Raw genomic sequence first — 12,863 nt, 5'->3', positions numbered from 1 at the left:
ATATAACATATCTAAAAATCAGCGCCTTGGAATTTTACAAATTTTATATCGTTGGAAATCTTTTAAAGAGAGCTAAGCACCGAGTACAAACAACAATATCAATTTTTTTTTTTTCACGAAAAAATCGGAGGTGATCATCGTTTTAGGGAAAATTTTCGAAAACTGACTGCATATTCATTGTGCAGCCTCCAAAAAAGATGCATAACGAATTATGCAGCCATTTTCTCCACTGCATGACAAATTATGCATTTGGATAACAAAATTATGCATCTATAAAAAGTTATGTAACCATTGTTTTGGTTGATTTTAGTGCGTACATAGAAAAGTTGATGCATAATGCAGTATGCATCCATATTTACGGATGCAGATCAGGTTAAGCATCTATTTTCTCATGCATAAAAGATTGTGCAACAATTTTCTCGACTGCGTGACATGTTATGTAGATATTATTATAGGTGCATAACGTGTTATGCAGCCTTTTTTTTGTTGGTTTCAATACTAATAAAAAGTAGCTGCATAACGTGTTATGCAACCATTCTCTGTACTGCATAACAAGTTATGCAACAAAAAAAAAAGGCTGCATAACTTGTCATCCACCTACAATAATAGCCGCATCACCAATCTCATTGCTGTCTCATTCCAAGGAAAACCAAGTGCCCCAATAAATATTCAAGGTTCCCTATAGCAACGGTGTCCTTTAGCTTTCAACGACATTGGAAACAGGAGATGATTAGACCAGACAGAGCAAGCAAATCTAATTATAATTCCATGTACTGCTTTGAATGCAACAACGTGTGTCACTTGGACAACTAGATGACGAAACCAAATGAGATGCCACATGTATGGTGTCATGCATTTTTGTTCCTGGTTAAGCTATCTATCATCTTATTCAACAAAGAATTAATGATCACATACCAAGATACAAACAAAGGAGACAGAATCGAGTATTAAAATTAAGTTGTTGCATTCGTCGAAAAGTGTGATCGAACTGGGGAACCATAAATCGAAAGCAAGGAAGGATTAAAAGTAGCAGGCTGACAACAATTTTTTCAGTATCCAAAAGATCAATAATTAACCACCACTATCCCAGCCTGCACATCCTAGGGTCGGGGTTTCTCTCAATCCCATGATTCACTTTCTGATGAACCGCAACAGTGAAGTTCAATTTTCTGCTAAACAGATCAACATGAGTAAATAAACATGTAAGAATATAGATGCCTATATGTATCTATGAAACTGATTTAGGCCATATAAGAAACAGGTTGTGTGCCTAAATTATTTCTTCATTCTCTGCTCTATATAAACATGATTCCTCACAACGGGTGAATCATAAAAGGAGAAAAAAAACAATAAAGAGATCAGATTCAACTAACCGAGGCGAGGATCACTCTATCCTTAAACTCGATTTTAAGTCTCTGCTGTACTTCGATTTTAAATCCAAATTCCAATCAAAAATTAGAAAAACAGAGGACTTGATTTTCTTTGTTAATTACTCCTAGAATCAATCGATCAAAGGAGCCATGGAATCACGTAAAAGGAAACGACAATCCCGGCTGTATAATCTGCCGGTAATTTTATCGAAGCACTAAAGAACCCATGAAGATAAAGGTCTTGTGAGACAAATCCTGAACCTGCACCAGAGATTTTAACGATTACTTCACAGTCGGAGGAAGATGAAAAGGAACTGAAGAAGAAGTGTAATTCGACTATTAAACATAATTTTTGAAATTGTGAGTTTGAGAATAATTTTCTTCCAGAAAATGGGTGCGCGCCTGTAGTTTTCTGAGCGTGGATTTCACAGTGATCAAAGTCTTAATAATGGGTGTGTGTAGTTTTCACTATTAAAATCTGGTCTAAAGAAGATGACGATGGGAAGAGGAATAAAATAAATAGAAAATAATACTAATAATTTGTCTGGTAACCACCTTGTTGGTTATTTATATTATAATTATTTCCTTTATCTAGGATTTCCTCTTTCCAACAATTTTTTTTCTTTTTGATATTTCTACCATATCTCATGAAATCTTGCTCCAGAGACCATATGATATACAAAATAAATGGTCCTGTTACCGTTTGGTCTTTATACCAACAAATATGTTAGAATATTACTATTTTGGTATCTCCAAATTTCGGTCGTTCACATTAAAATCCTACTTGGTCTTTTCACCAACACTATCTTTCAGTCAAGATCAAACTATTATGAAATACACCAAAATATACTAGAAAGACCAACAAAAATACAAAATAGCTGGGATTAGTCCCGCTGTCACCATGATGGTCCGTAGACCACCATGACCGATCCTGCACACCAATGCCGGAGCCTCTTCCACCGTTTTGGTCGGTCCCTCTTTCACCTTCATGGCCGGTCCCATCACCACCACTTGGTCGGTTCCGCTTCCACCATCTGGTCGGTCCCTCTTGTACCATCGGTCGGTATGCTTCTGCTACCACTCCTTGGTGATCCTTCTCTCATATTAGATTTTAGTACCTAATGCTTTGAGAAGCATAATTTTAATTAGGTCTAAGCACCAATTATATATTTATCCAGCTACCAATATTTTAATTAATTATTTTATATTGGTCTTGTTACCAATATATTTCATCGACAAGTCAATTTGTCCGACTGCCAATATTTAAATTTCTCCCATCGATAAATTGCTCCGCACCAGTTTAATATTGCTCTCCTTACTAAACTAGCTAGCCGTTTCATATTTGATCAAGATTAACTTTGGGCTCAACTCATCTAAACAAAATATTTCCCAAACTCTCATCCTTTAAAATTCTCTATGTCTTCCAAATTATCCTGGATTGGACTAGCATGAAAAAAAGGTCTGGATCTCATTAAAGCTAATTTTATCTGGCAAGTAAAAAATTGATCTTCCAAAAAAAATTGGGAAGACAAATGGGTTCCTAATACAAATATTATTCAAAAACCCATTAATATTCAAGAACCGGTTCCGCAAAGGGTTCATGAGTTGATAACTCCTGAAGATATATGGGATCAAGACAAACGTGATTCTATTGCTTATCTTGATCCAGATATAAAAGCGAAAATTCTAGCCATTACTCCAAACGGACAAGAACAAGACAAAATCAGATGGCAACATCATCCTTCATGAATCTTCTCGGGAAAAAATGTTAATATCGTTCTCATAAATCAAGATCAAGAAAACAATAGATTAAACTCTTTTCCCTGGAAAAAGATATGGAAGATCCCAGGAAATCAAATTATTCGTCTGGAAATTAGCTCAAAAAGCTCTTCCAACGAATTCAAGACTCAGAGCGCATAATGCAGACATAAACATAGAGTGCCAAATGTGTAATTCCCGAGAGAAAGAATCAGAAAAACTCCTATTTCGCTTTTGTCCCTTCACAAGAGCTATTTGGTTTGGTCTTTCTCTAAAAGCAGTGAACACTAGAATTCGTTCGGATTCCTTAGAAAATTGGATAAAAAAGTGGATCACGAAAGAACAATGACTATCTTAGTAGAGTTATGCAATGAGGCTGAATGTCACATGTAAGTAATTGCTTATGTGTGATGATTGGAATGTATATGAGATGTTTGCAGCTAAAGAACTTACGCAGATTGATTATTAAATTAGCTTTATGCTTTGTATCTGTCCTTAGTAGCTCTTCCAAGGAGAGAAATTGGAGTAGGTTTTGTGGGTATACCTCATGTAAACCCTCACGAGACTATGACTCGTCCACTAGGGATACCTAGGGGTTTAAACGTAGTCTCAAAGAAATGGAGTTGTTGTATCTAAGATTAGTTTTATTTAGTTTGTTTGCTCGAGGACTAGCAAAATCTAAGTGTGGGGGAATTTGATAAGTGCATAATTCATATGATTTTAGTGTCCATTCCATACTTATTTTAGCTATTATTCTTGCATATTTTTGTATTATTACTCTTGTTTCCTCTTATTTGTCTCTATTAGGTGAATCATCCAAAAAGGAGCTACAAAGTTCTGAAAAGAGCAAAGAAGAGAAGTATTCCAAGTATCCAAGTTCCCAAGTCTAAGAGAAGTGGAAGAAGTGTAACGGAAATGAGAAAAAATGATTAAAACCAAGACACATGCCAAATACCAAGATTAACTCATTCAAAATAAGGATTTGTTATCACCATCTTGAAAAAAATTCAATTACAAATAGAATGCAAAAAGAATGAGGTCATTCCGAGTTCTAATAAAGAAGTTACGGCCAAAACGTGTTTATCGAATACCGAAGATACGCCAGTTCGTAACCTGAGTTCGCAAATGGGAGTAACTGAAATTTCAGTTCGCAAACAAGAGTCCCTAGATTTTATTTAAAGTATGGTTCGCAAACCATGAAGGCCAAAATTCACGAACTATTTTTAGGGTCTTTCTTTCGTAGATAAGGGTCGAGTTCTTGAACCGACTTAGATACCTGAAGGCCGAGCAATGTAAACCTATATAAATGTGTATTAGGCCATGTGAAAAGGGATATCAAGGGATCAAAAAATTGTAAATCTTGGAGAGAAGAAACTACACATGGAGCGAAGGCTAGGGTTTCAGAGCGGTTCATCAATCGTAACGATATCTCTTAACTTTTCTTATATGTATATCATGGATGCTACTACATCCATGAGTATCTAAATCATACTTGATTGAGGATAAATTCTAAGTTGTAAACTTGATTTGATTTAATATATGAATCTATTTTGATTTCTTCATATGATTATCGTTGTTTTCTACTATGAGTGCATATTATGATTGATTGATTGTTTTAGGTGGCCAACTAAATCAGTTTCTTTATTAATTTAAAGCTAGTAAAGGGCTACGATATCTGTGTAATTGTTGAATAATCCGTACACAAGTAGAAAACGTGAAACCTTGTAGAGGGATTCTGTGGAGCAATCACGTGTAGAAATAACACTAGAAAGTGGACCTTGCGCTAAGAGTCTAACTACTAGGATTAACCTAAGTCACAAAAAATAAAGCTTTCGACCAAGCTACACCTTGAGTGCGCTACTACTTGGTGGTCTGGACGAATATAATTTGGTATTCCGAGCGCTTCGGTATCCAGTGACCAAAGGACTTTAGAGAATAACACTGCTCTAGCTGTTTTTCCACGGTTGGTGACAATCTATGACTAAGGACGAATAGATGAATATGTTAACTCATTGAAAATTTATTAACGAAGAAGGATTCCTCGATCATATCTCTCTCTATTGCTTACAACTTAATATTTTAAATTGCTTTTATTTACTTTGTTTAAAATCTAAAACAACTCCCCCCTCCCCCTTTGTGCCACTTTGACAACTAAAACTCACTGCTCTTCGCGGGAACGATCCTTACTTCCATTATATTACTGGTTAATTTTGTTAAAATAAGTTATTTAATTTGATTGCACTTACGACAGCCATCATTATGCTCAGAAGTCAAATCTATTTTGTTTTTATAAACGGAAATTAGAACAAACTCTTTGAGATTTTTCTCGCAGTATTGATCTTTTTGTGATTACACATTTGTGTTTCGTTGCTTGACACACTCCGTGAGATTCTCTTATGTTGAGTAAAATCGAGTAAAATTGTCTCGTTGTTCGTAATTGGCCTTGAGATTAATTTATGTCGATATTATGGATACAAATCCTTTTGATTTGTTAATGTCCAAAATCCTTCTTTTTCACGAAAGTAAGATCACTCATGTTGTTTTCTTGTGAATAAATTTTATGGGGGTGAGTTCTTAAATGAACTTGTGCTTAATTGCTATATATTTGTGGGAAGTGTTGCTGTGGAATTATAAAGGGGATGTGAAAAAGCGAGGGGTCTAACAACACCATCCAATATTTCGCTTAGCAATCTGTATGGACAAACTCGAATATACTTTTAAGAAAATCAACAAGACTCAATCAATTAAAAGTACATCAACGAGTTTATATCTCTCTCTCTTAATTTGATTTCCTCAAACAGAAACTGCGAGTACTAATCAAATACAAGGAATAACTTGGATGGTACCAAAGACCAATATCCAAGGATCAATCAATGACAATCAACAACCAAAGGTTGGATTACTCTAATTGATGATCTAACGCACAACCTGTATTATTTCAATTATAAAGATAAAACAATATAATGCGGAAACTGAAATAATACAGACACCAAAATTTTTATTAACGAGGAAACCGCAAATGCAGAAAAACCCCGGGAGCTAGTCCATATTGAATACACACTGTATTAAGCCGCTACAGACACTAGCCTACTACAAGCTAACTTCGTATTGGACTGTAGTTGAACCCCAATCAGTCTCCCACTGATCCAAGGTACAATTTTACTCCCTACGCCTCCGATCCCAGCAGGATACTGCGCACTTGATTCCCTTAGCTGATCTCACCCACAACTAAGAGTTGCTACGACCCAAAATCGCAGGCTTTGACAATAAAAAAATCTGTCTCGCACAGACAAGTCTATCAAAGGATCAATCTGTCTCCCACAGAAAAACCCTAAAGTTTTTGTTCCGTCTTTTGATAATAATCAAGGTGAACAGGAACCAATTGATAATCCGGTCTTATATTCCCGAAGAATATCCTAGATAAATCAATCACCTCACAACAATCTTAATCGTATGGTAGCGAAACAAGATGTTTCGGAATCACAAACAATGAGACGAAGATGTTTGTGCCTACTTTTTATATATTGCCTATCGGAGATATTAATCTCAAGCCAATCAATCTGATTGTACTCGTACGATAAAAGATGCAAGATCAGATCACACAACTACGATAAAAGTAGTATCGGTCTGGCTTCACAATCCCAATGAAGTATTTAAGTCGTTAACCTGGTTTTAGAAGAAGAAAACCAAAGGTTAAAGGAGAAACGACTCTAGCACGCAAACTAGTATCACACGTGAGGTGTGGGGATTAGTTTTACAGAGTTGCTAGATATCCCCTTATATAGTCTTTCAAATCAGGGTTTCGCCGTGGTCACAAAGCAAACAATATCCACCGTTAGATGAAAACCTGATTTAGATTCAAGCTAATATTTCTCAAACGTTAGATCGGAAACTTAGCTTGTTATACAGAAATGAAATACAGGCTTCTAAGTTTGTTAACCGTACCAAAACGTGTACATTGTTGGTTCAACAATAGTTAACCAAAAGTTTAGCCATATGAGCATTTCATACCAACCATATTCTTCTTCACCATAACTAGTTTAAATGACTTCAAATGAACTAGTTAGAGAGTTGTTCAATTTCAAGGAAATCTTATGTACTACACAAGACACAATTGAAGCAAAGATGATTTGATTCACTCGAATCGGTTCATGAACTTTATAGCCACGGTTTGCAAGTTTCATTCATTAGTCTTTATAAGTTTAAGTTCAGAAATCATCTTCATATATATAACCTTCTTAAGTTCGCACACTAGGTTCATGGACTTAAGCAACCAGACAGAGTTTACAAACTCCAGCAGAAAAACTCGGCAAAGACTTTCCGCCGGTTCGCGGACTGGTACTCACGCAACAAGTTTGTCAACTCCAACAGAATTTCTCGGGATGAGAAGTTCGGCAGTTCGCGGAATGAGTTCGCGGACTTGGCAACAAGCCATTCTTCCGGTTTCTCTTGATCAACAAAGTTCGCAGACTTTGGTTCAAGGGTTAGGACTTATGCACATATGTGTTTCCACAACAATACTTATGTCCATCATTGTTTATCTAATCTAAACTCTCATTCCAACCATTGAAACATTCTTAGAAGACGTTATACAGTTGTTACACCATTTCTCGTCAAAGAAATTTTCAAAGTGATTGAAACATATCATGACTTATGTCACTAGGTAAAGATAAACATGGTCGAAGCGAAACGCTTACCAACACATATTTCGAGATATAGGCGAGGTATACTCGGCTCGAAATACCAAATGTGTATAATCTAAGTCTATATATAGTATATGACTTTTTGTCTCAAGAAGTATGAGATAGAGTAGATAGACTTTTGAGTGACAGATAAGTTCAAGTCTTCACATACATTTTTGTCGAGAAGTTCCACCGGTTCCTTGAGTAGTTCTTATTCTTGTATGATGAATCGCCATGAAGTCCTTGAACTCAACTACAATTTCTATCCTAGTCCGAGACTTAGCTATTGTAGATTAGAAATCAAGACTTATAGTTTTGATCACTAACATTGACAAACATTCTTGAGATAGCAACACTTGCGAGTTCGACCGAGCAATGCTCTAACAATCCCCCCCTTTGTCAATTTTAGTGACAAAACTATCAATACATATGGAATACAAAAAAGATAAAGAAAATTTTGTAGCTCCTATTCCACATGTCTAATCTTCAACATTCCTCGAAATCTTCGTCACTTCCAAGTACTCCAATGATCCCAAAGGTTGTAAGTTTAGCATCACCGTTGTTGAAGATCCGTAGCTATAACAATGAGAAAGCATCGGTCTCGATCATTGTTATACAGTGTCATAGTATTATTACACAGTGTCAAAGTCCAATTGTATCACAACTTCAACAATAATACTATGGTGATATGTATCACTCCCCCTTAGTCAATACTCCATGTCACATGGAAACCACTCCCTTTACACAATGATCCGAAAACCATATGTATTTTTAGTGTGAATTACATATTAATTCCCCCCATTTTTGCCAATAAAATTGGCAAAGGTACAAGAACGGGAACATAATGAAATTTCCGAGAGATACATTTCATGACAAAAAGAAAAAAAATACATACCAACTAATTTAAATGCAATCATAAAGCCAAAACTAAATACATTCATCAAGGAGTTTAAAGATACAAGATAACCCCTCTAAAATTTCATAGCCGCACACCCCTCAAGATATGACCATTAAGCACAAGTTCAAAAGAACTCTCCCCATTTGATGTCATTCCCAAGGGAACAACAAGAGCGACCTTAATTTCAAAAGAAAAGAAGGATTTTTATTGGACACCAAAAACCATGAGAATGATTCTCTATATCCAAAAACTCGATAAAATTAATTACAAGTAAACCCATGATTAATTTAATCGGAATACACAATCAAATTAAACACAAAAATGATCAACTTAATTGATTATGCTCGACATAAGAGAACTTACGGAGCATACGACTAACATAACCATTAGAAAATGAATAGGATAGTCGTTCATATACTCAACATAAGAGGAATCTTACGGAGTATGAAAATACTAAACTAGATTAATTACAAGAGAACCCATAATTAATCTAATTGGAATACACAACCAAACTAATTACAAAAGTAATCAATTTAATTGTCATTTGTTTTGCTCGACATAAAAAGACTTATGGAGCAATGACTAAATAACCAAACAATATGATTAATTTAGTTCAAGAATGCTCAACGTAAAGTACCTTACGGAACAACCAACAAAGCTAACCAAAAATTAATCAACTTGGTTGTATCGTGCTCAACATAAGACACATTACGGAGCCACACAGTATTACATAAAATATTGATCAGTGAAGATCAATACCGTGGAATATACAAGGATTCATTTTATCTTCCATTACTATATGCATAACGATATTTAATAGACATAATCCTTGAACACAAAAGATTTTAACCTATCTTCCATCAAAGAATTGACAATATAGACTTAAATTTTGTATATGTCAAAAGTCTATTCATCCTTAAATCAATACATGAATACCGATCATGAACGACTTTACTTTTGACAAAATATGGGACAACATAGTTTACGGACGTAAACACCAATATCCCATAACAAATTGCAATATAACAAATCATAAATATTAAATACTGCAAACCATCATCCTCCAAATATTTTTAGAATTTAAACCAAATAAACCTAAAAAGAACAAGAAGATGAAAAAAATAATAGCTATATGTAGTCACAATCATTGCTATTCAAGGCACTAGTTATTCTTCCAACTAAGCCAAAAAGAAGACATACTAGGCAACTAAAACAAGAACCATGATTAAAACACTCTAAACTCTGCCAGCAACTAGAGATTGAACATGGACGAGCTCATCAGTTGCCTTCTTCAGTTTGTTTTTCAGAAAATCAAGATTCCTTGTTGCAATTCCGAGTTGTTCACGTACTACTTCAAAGTCTCGAAGAAGATTTCCTACCAATTGTGATGACATCTGAACTGGTAGTTTTTTTTTCATGATCAACAACATGAAAGCAAGTTATATAAACAGGATTAAACTCAAGAATATTGTCCTTATCAACTTCATAAACCTTGTTGCTTCCATCCATTGTGTACAAAAAGAGTCCAGTAGAATTTGACCTTATGGAATACTGTATTTATAAGGTGTTCCAAGAAACCCTAGGAACAATGACGTTCATGTGGGTCCGGTATGTGTACTTGGTCAATCTCACATGTGAGACCCGGGGAAAGGAGAAGCACAATTATTCAAAGAATTGCCGAGAAACAGACACTCGGAGAAGGGATGAAGGAACACGTTCACCAAACAAATTTTTTTTTAAAAAAAAAAGAAAACTTCACAACGAATTTAATACAAACCCGACATCTTTACCAAGATGAGTCATCTTGAGAACAAAGAGCATCCACCTTTTACATAAAAGAGGGATGCAGCTTCAAGCAGTCATGGTGTATTAAGATGCGCATCTAGCTCATCAATATTCACTTGTTCTTTTCCTTTATCAAGGGTATTTAGAGAGACATTACTCGTCATAGCTGAAGAAGTTTTATAAAGGAAAGGGTTAAGAGTACCTGAGTCAACTGTTTTCCATGTTTTCTTGATACTCCGTTTGAGTCTGTTTACACTAATTTTTAGATCTGAGACTCGATTGTTGATATGTAAGAAATCTGGAGCGGAAGTCTTGGATTTGCCGCTTTCTTCATGGAGAGATGAGGAACTCAACTTTTCTTTCTTTCTCCTATGCCTTTTTCTCTTTGCAGGGTTAATCACCCTTTCGCAATTCTTCCTTCTTCCATTGTAGGCATTTTTTTGTTTTGAACACACAACTAAGAGAGGACTTATCACAGTACATTCCTTGAGTGTTTAAAGTTCCTTTTCCAACAATGTGTGAAACCGTTTTAATGACTTCTTTAGACATCCAAGTAAGAATATTATGAAGCTTTTCATTCCTCAACTGATAACAACATCTTTGCTCAGAATGTCCTTTATTCCCGCAGTAATAATAGTTAAAGGAATTATTTTTAACTGTTCTCTTGTGAGCAGATTTAGAAGGAGCAGAATCCTTGTTTTTGGAACCATTGCAAGTTGCTAAAGGTTTTTCACATGGAGAATTATCACTAGCTTTAACAAAGTTGATCTTACTAGTTTTTGGAGTGTATATTCCTTTATAGCCCAGACCACGTGTATCACGGTGTTCTTTACATGCTCCAAGCATAGAAGATAATTTTGTAGAGCTAGAATTGAATCTACTCAGACTCTTTTCCAATGATTTTACTTTATTAAGAGCAGCTGCAAGCTCAGTCTCCAAGTATTTTTCTTTGGCGAGAAGACTGCGCTCTTTGTCGCAAAAACGTTTTTGTTGAGAGTCATATCTTGCTTCAGTTTCTGCAAGTCTTTCTTTCAACACGAAGAGATTTCGAAAAAGATTATCACATTCAGATTTTTTTGTACGTACATCTTCTTCGCGATCTTTAACGATAGATTGTAAGAGTTTATATCCACCATCGTATCTTTTAAAGAGTTTTCTCAACTTTTTGTTTTCTTGATAGAGAGGACCCATGTATTTACTCAAGCAGGTTGTTGACTTCTTTTCTTTCAAGGCACAATCAAATAACTTGATATATTGAGAGACTTCCTCATCAATACTTTTTCCTTCTTCTGAATCACTATCATCTGAAAGATCATCCAACTGTTCCTCAAGAGATTTTTTCCAGTCGAAAGTAGATTCAGTCAATGGACAAGTTCTTGAGTTTTTCTCAGAAGTTTCAACCCTTTGAGACTCACGTGAGTGGCTCTGAACTGGTGTTGCGTTATCAGAGATGTACTTATCGTCCATAGAGTCAGATCGCTACAAATATAGACTTTTAAGGTATTAAACGTGTTTGCTTGCTCTGATACCAATTGAAAAAGCGGGGGTCTAACAACATCGCCCAATATTTCGCTTAGCAATATGTATGGACAAACTCGAATATACTTTTAAGAGAATCAACAAGACTCAATCAATTAAAAGTACATGTACGAGTTTATATCTCTCTCTCTTGATTTGATTTCCTCAAACAGAAACTGCGAGTACTAATCAAAATATAAGGAATAACTTGAATGGTACCAAAGACCAATATCCAAGGATCAATCAATGACAATCAACAACCAAAGGTTGGATTACTCTAATTGACGATCTAACGCACAACCTGTATTATTTCAATTATAAAGATAAAACAATATAATGGGGAAACTGAAATAACACATGCACCAGAAATTTTGTTAACGAGGAAACAACAAATGCAGAAAAACCCCGGGACCTAGTCCAGATTGAACACACACTGTATTAAGCCGCTACAGACACTATCCTACTTCAAGCTAACTTCGGACTGGACTGTAGATGAACCCCAATCAGTCTCCCACTGATCCAATGTACATTTGTACTCCCTACGCCTCTAATACCAGCAGAATACTGCGCACTTGATTACCTTAGATGATCTCACCCACAACAAAGAGTTGCTACGACCCAAAATCGCAGGCTTTGAAAATAAACAAATCTTTCTCACGCAGACAAGTATATCAAAGGATCAATCTGTCCCCACAGAAAAACCCTAAAGTTTTTGTTCCTTCTTTTGATAATAATCAAGGTGAACAGGAACCAATTGATAATCTGGTCTTATATTCCCGAAGAACATCCTAGATAAATCAATCACCTCACAACAATCTTAATCGTATGGTAGCGAAAAAAGATGTTGCGGAA

The sequence above is a fragment of the Papaver somniferum genome, chromosome 8 (genome assembly GCF_003573695.1).
Source record: "Papaver somniferum cultivar HN1 chromosome 8, ASM357369v1, whole genome shotgun sequence".
In the NCBI taxonomy this organism is placed as follows: Eukaryota; Viridiplantae; Streptophyta; class Magnoliopsida; order Ranunculales; family Papaveraceae; genus Papaver; species Papaver somniferum.
Note: the sequence above shows the minus strand (reverse complement) of the source record.